The sequence below is a fragment of the Gavialis gangeticus genome, unplaced genomic scaffold (genome assembly GCF_001723915.1).
Source record: "Gavialis gangeticus isolate Ggan-Ray unplaced genomic scaffold, GavGan_comp1, whole genome shotgun sequence".
NCBI classification, from domain to species: domain Eukaryota; kingdom Metazoa; phylum Chordata; order Crocodylia; family Gavialidae; genus Gavialis; species Gavialis gangeticus.
This window is the reverse complement of record NW_017728996.1, coordinates 25,009,859-25,016,307: the sequence shown is the minus strand read 5'-3', so window position 1 is coordinate 25,016,307 and position 6,449 is coordinate 25,009,859. Positions and strand designations below refer to the sequence as shown.

Below are 6,449 nucleotides of genomic sequence, written 5' to 3'. Positions count from 1 at the left end.
TTACAAGAATGCTGGTTAGGCGCGAAACCATGGCATACCTATGATTAATTGGTGCCTTGCATTTGTGCTTTACAGTATTTGTTCAGCTTCTGACAGTGGGTTTGATACTGTAAAATACCTGGGAAGGCGACTTATGGTAAAAGCAAAGACATAAAGATATAAGTGCAGCAGTAAAAGAACATGGCTTGGTAAAATATTGGCTTATGCTTAGATACTTGAGTGCCACACAAATCAAACTACCTGTCCAAAGGTCCCACAAGAGAAATCTGGTCTCCCCATCAGCTATTCATGAATCCATGGAGTAAAAATCTGGGCATTTCTTACCTAGCTGCCAATTGCAGGATTCGCCACACTTTCAAAATCATGGGCAAGGGGTCCTGACAGTATTGTTATCCCCATTACCTATTGAAACAACAGCATGAGTTGCCCTCTGGTCTTGTCCAAAACTAAGGAAGCCAACAGAAGGACTCCCACTGAATACATTAGTTTTTTAAATTAGGATTTAGAAAAGGTGATATAACTCAGACCATAGTCTGTATGTAAGCAGGTTGCTTCCCTGCCACCTTAACTGGCAAGTCAATTATTTCAGCTCCCCAGGGCTAACGTATTCTTCACCAATACCACCTTGGCGTCCCAACAGAAACAAACCAAAACTCTTCTATCCTTTTCCAATGGGAGGAGAGAGGTAACTGCACTCAGACTGCCCCCCTCAGCCATCCTGGAGTTTTGAACCCTTTTCGTGACTCCAGCCTCCTTAGCCAGTCATCACTTCCAGCTGGCTCCCAGCCAGGTAGACTACTGCTTGCTGTGCCTGTAGCTGCACTGGGAGCCCTTGAAGGCACAGCACCTCCTTATACTGCCTTTAATTGTAATGGCTCTAAGCAGCCATAGGGTTGCTAACACCACGTCCAGATGAGCACAGGCATTTGGTTCCCCAGGCACAAGTAGCAGTGGTGCACCTTGCACTGCAGCTGCTTGTCCCCAGGGAATGCCCATGTCATGCAGACTTGGGCATGCAGCAAGTTACCCTGCCTGGGGTAGAGGAGGCTGGGGCCAGCACTGTGCTGGCCCCAGTAGCCCTACTGGGGTCCTGGCTGTGGTGATCACGCGAGGCAGGAGCTGGCTGGCAGCTGCAGCATGGCTCTGGGTGGCCTGACTCCACTTTTAAGCGGTGCAAGCTGCCTGTGCATGCAATACTCTGGGTTTTTTTCCTGCAGGTTTTTCTTGAGCCCTTGATATCCAAAAAAAAAACCCCAACAACAACAAAAACCTAGCAGTGCATGCATAGGCAGCACACCCTTGCAGCATGGAGAACACTTGACTATGCGATATATATACAGATGCGTTTGTGGCGCCACATACCGCATGGCCGTGCTCGTCTGGATGCACCCTAAGTGTACATTCATTGTCCTCAAGTTTCTCCAAGTTTTGTAATCCCTTCCCAAAACATAACCTCTCACACCCTAAAATTACTGGAGTTTCTAAATTATTTGTTTTACATTCATAGTGTGCTGGTCCTTCCAGAACACTCTTCCTAACATTTCCCACCAGAAGCAGCACAGTCCAGTATTTCATTTAAATTTAGCTTAAATTAGAAACTTGTATTATTTAAATGAAAAACATCCTCTCTCTAATAACTAATACAGCGACCCGTGTTCCCCACAAAGTGTTACAAGTCCCCATGCAGTTCCCAAGTGCAGTGTCACGCTTGAAACTCTGAATTAGCTGAAGAATGTCTGAAATATGTAGCCAAGCACCATCTTATAAATTATGGATCTATGCATCATATGGAAGCTGCGATGATTTCAGCTACAGTGAACGCATGCAATTAATGCACATGAATAAACACCAGAGCTTATTGCCCCAGAGTTTCTTGCTCCTCGGCATGTCATTTGAATGTGCACCTGGGAGCAAAAAACTCCAAAGCATATTGCTTTGGAGTTTATTTGTATGCTGCATGTGGGGCCCAGCTGGGGCAGCCTGGGTTGGCAGGGGACCCAGGGGGTCAACCTGCCAGCCCAGGGCTGTTCCAACTGGGATCCACACACTTTGGAGGAGCAGGGTGACGTGCAAAGGTGCTTCAGTGCAGAGCTAACCAGCAGGCAGACCCCATGCAGAAGCACCCTGTGCCCCAGCCAGCCAGAGCAGCATCTACACATGTGCTGCTGTGCATGAAGAAACTCCACAGCAGGGGTCGTACTTGTATTTATTTGCTATGGAGTTTATTAGTTTCATGTGCCCTAACGGGTGCGTGGGTACCAAGACATTTACTGTGCTGTTAATTAGTCACTTGCACAGTAAACATCTTGTGTAAATGCGCCCTGTGTGAACTAAAGTATGTTCAAGAAATTTGTTTACAGATATGCCAATTTCATGAGGAAGAATGCAAAAATCTTAACTTCTTTTACTTAAATCAGGCTGTGCTTTGGGATCCTCCATCGTTAATACTGACAGCACGCAGACCTGGAATACATGTCTTCCTGCAAGAGCAAAAAACATTACCATATTGAAACATTGAGTTCAAAGGCCTGCAATACATACTACATACCTACCAGTTTGCAAAAATAGTGAAGACAGAATGTGACCTTAAATGTCTCAACATAATTCTAGTACTCTCTCCTATGTCATGAGAACTTTTATACATACAAAAACAAATGGCAAAGAAAAAGCACACCTTTTAGTGTTCAGGTAAAAATTGTTAAATCTCATCTGTACATATTTTGCCAGAAGCGTTAGAATTCTCAAACCTGGAAATATTCTAGGTGTTCAGTTTTCCACCAGGTATTCCATTGTGAATGCTCAAAACTGATGTTCCACAAGCTTTGCTGCAGAACTTTTCAGCCAAGTAATTGACCACCCACACAGAGCCACTGCCAAACCACTCTGCCCAAAGTATGCATTAGGTAAATGAATACTACACATCTGGGGCCATAAGTGCAACCTTAGGAAAGAGAAAATACTCTGTAAGGTTACATGCTATAAATCTGTGCTTACAACCTTAATCTAATGAGAACATAATAAAAAAATAAACATCACTGAAAATAAGGCACTCAAATCTCTCTTTATAGCAGTTCTTTATTTTGTATTTAATGTATGCTTTATCCACACAAGCACTTTGCTTTGAAAAATCCAAATACATTTAGTCAATAGAAATAGCATTCTAGCTGTCTTAGCATATGCTGTCTTAGCTAAATTTTAATCAAAAACAATCTAATTTATGAATTTGTGCAATTCTCATTTCAGTGTAGCTTTCTAATTAACACTAACTGGGTTTATAAGCACACGGAAGAAACTATTTCTCAAACTTTGACATTCAATAAATCCCTTGCAACTTCTAAATCAAATTGACATTCTGGACTCCACAAAAGAAACCAATCAACAAAGGGCACATAGTATTACAGGAAAAATAGGATGTAAACTTTCAATAAACAGGTAAAACAAGTTGATAAAACAAATGTCTCTCCAGCATAGGTGGCTTCCGTGGGTGCTCACTAGCCCTGTCCCTGCTGCTGCTGCTGGCTTCTGCAGGTGCGCCCCCCCAGACTCAAGAGGCACCAGTCGCCCATGCTCTCCAGCAACAAATTCTTCAGCTTTTCTTCTCACCAAGCCACTAGTCCTTTCAACAGATCTAAATGCCAGTTGTGCCCCCTCATCAACACACACATCCTTATCGCTGGACCAAACAACATGGATTAGAACATCCAGGATAATTTACCTGTTTCTCTACCAATACATGCTACATCAGACAGATGGAGCAATCACGGTGTGAAACAGTGAATGGACGCTGATCTGACATCAGTTTCAGAAAGAGATAAAAACTTATCTAGTGAAATATTGTAACCTCTCTGAACGTTCCACCACTGACCTCAAAGTAGCTGTTTCTAAAACAATTTTTTAAAAACTCACTTGAAAGTGAAATTGCAGACCAAGAAATCAGCCACAGAGTGAATTGCTTTACATATGGCCAGTGCCATAGCAACAAAGTCTGGCACCCTAGGCAAAGCCTACAGTGGCAGCCCGCCCTCACCCTGCATACAGATCCGGGGGGCACATCCCCCACCATGCTTGCCCACAAGTGCACGCAGCGGTGGGAGCCGTCCCCCCGCTCCTCTCCCCTCCCCACACACACTCGCCGCTTGCAGTCCGTCCCATGCCACACCGTAGCTGGGCAGCACCTGTTGGCTCCCCTTTGCTTCGGCGCCCAGAGGGGTTGCCCCGCTCGCCCATCCCTGCCCACCATCCCCCTCTTGCTACATCACTGCATGTGGCCTCCATAAAGACTCTGGATTCTCATCCTATTACCTGGACTAGCTTTTATAACAGCTAAGTCGCTCAATATTTTAACTGATTTGTTTATCCCCTTTAATTTCTTCAACCCACCATCACCACTTCGCAGTGCCCACTTCTTTTCCTCTTACCCTAGCCTCTGTACTTAAGGCAGAAGGCAGGGTAGAGGTGTACCTTATAGACTAACTGAATTAGAGCTGCATATACTTTTGTGAGTCATAGCTTACTTCATGATGAAAAAGGTGCACCTCTACCCTCTTTCTGCCTAACTTCAGACTAACATGGATAACCACCTTTCTCCTACTCAGGTAAAATATTAGGAATGACGGACTCAAAGGAAGAGCAATGGGACACAGGTTGTTGTAGCTGACCATAGGTAACTGCTGCATGTTGGTAGCAACACAAAGTTTATTACTGTAATTCAGTGGCCCCTGTGAAAGGAGCTGATGGAATCAGTCCTTGTCATACAAACAAAATATCACTAATTTGTACCATGTTGCTCCTCTCAAAAGACAGAACAAGAGATGGCTGAGACTGAAAACACCTTCACACTTTTAGAACTGTAACTTCACTTTTATTCATGGAGGCAGTGGGGGGAAATTTGCAGCTCTGGTAGTCACACTGCATTTAGTCTGGGTTAACAGGAAGCTAATTTGTTCAGAGACAGTTCCAATTCTTTTTCCTAGCAGATATTACCCTCTAACAGAAAAATACATGATAAAGATGACTTCAAGAGAAAAAAGGGTCCTGTGCAAAGGAGTATGTACTCCATTTCTACTTACAAATTGAACCTTTTTTCAAAAAAGGAAAAGTTTAGATGAGGGATAGTAGCTGAGTTCTTGCTGCAAGCCCCCGTGTATGCAACATGGGGATAACTTCTATCCCATTACTCTCTATGTGCAGCAAAATCTAAACATTGTTTCATGGGAATCTGAAAATAGAATGTTTTTAAACACCACTGTTGCAAAACTTGTTATTAGAAATGTATTAGTGAGGTTCATGCTGTGTGGATACAATCCACAAGTAAGCAAAAAGATAGCAGGTTAGGAAAGGCACCATAGTTCACCTTGGTGGAGCATTTAAGAACAATCCTATGGCATCCACCTTGCCCTCATAACTGCTTTAGTGTTGTGTCAGCTGCTGAGAATATTATCCAATCTTTATAACAGGTTAATTGGAATCTGATGACTTTCTGATATCTTCTGAGACACTGATGATATACTATTTAGTATCTTGCATGGTTACAGAAAGTGCGGATTACAGTGTATGAGGTAATGTTACAAGATATGTAGTCTGCCCATCAATTAACCTAGTAAAATATGTAGCACGTAATCAACTGCTGGTGTGTCATTTTTAAGGACCATCTGCTTAGGTACTAGAAGGGGGTATTTATTTAATTTGAAGGTCCTGGTGACCTCCCGTGCATACACCATGATCCAGAAGGATCAACGATTGCCTATTAGTACAATTTTATAACAGTGTACTTCTGCATGTCTTACACAACTAAAACTACATACTTCAGATGAAAAGACTGAATAGAAGTACTACTGTTTACCACTAAATTTATCTGGTAGTAATGGTCAAAGATCTTACCAAACTTATAGATCTAGCAGAGCCACATGGAACTTTCCATATGCAGACTCTGAAGTGCATTCACAACAGAAAAGCTTCTTAGAATTGCCAAAGATAATGCTATCATCCACTTCGGAAACTTTTCACTTAAAGAACATACAATAAAAGCCATCCAGTAGATCACCACCACCAACGCCGTGTGGGAAGAGCTACCCTCTTTTATACGCGAGATTCAAACCATTGTTAGATTGGCACCAAAACTTTAAAGTGCACCTGCAAACAGTTAACCGGATCAGAGCATAAGCCCAGTGTTGTGTCCCTGTCACAATTTACCTTATACAAGAGATGAGCTGTTGCATTTTGCATTAGTCAGAGCTTCCAGCAATGTTGAGGGATGGATAGCAGAGGAGAAAAAATTATTCGGGGGTGCACCTCCCCAGCAGGTAAGTCCCACCTGGCTGGGGCCCCACCCAATGTATCTCTGCTCCTGCCTCTGTGGCACTCTCTCTCACTGCGGGGGCCTCCACCTAGCCTGCTTCCCTCCTCCACAGACTGACCTGCTGAGCTGGGGTGCATGTGTGCATGCATGT

At 43.5% G+C, this 6,449-nt stretch overlaps 1 long non-coding RNA gene across 1 annotated transcript in view; it reads left to right on the top strand.

Moving 5' to 3' along the window:
• Positions 1-194, top strand: part of LOC109288367 — a 5,489-nt gene extending 5,295 nt beyond the window's left edge. Inside the window, exon 2 of the long non-coding RNA XR_002095118.1 lies at positions 76-194. This is a non-coding gene — a long non-coding RNA (uncharacterized LOC109288367). The remainder of the gene's footprint in view (positions 1-75) is intronic.
• The last annotated feature ends 6,255 nt before the right edge of the window (positions 195-6,449 follow it).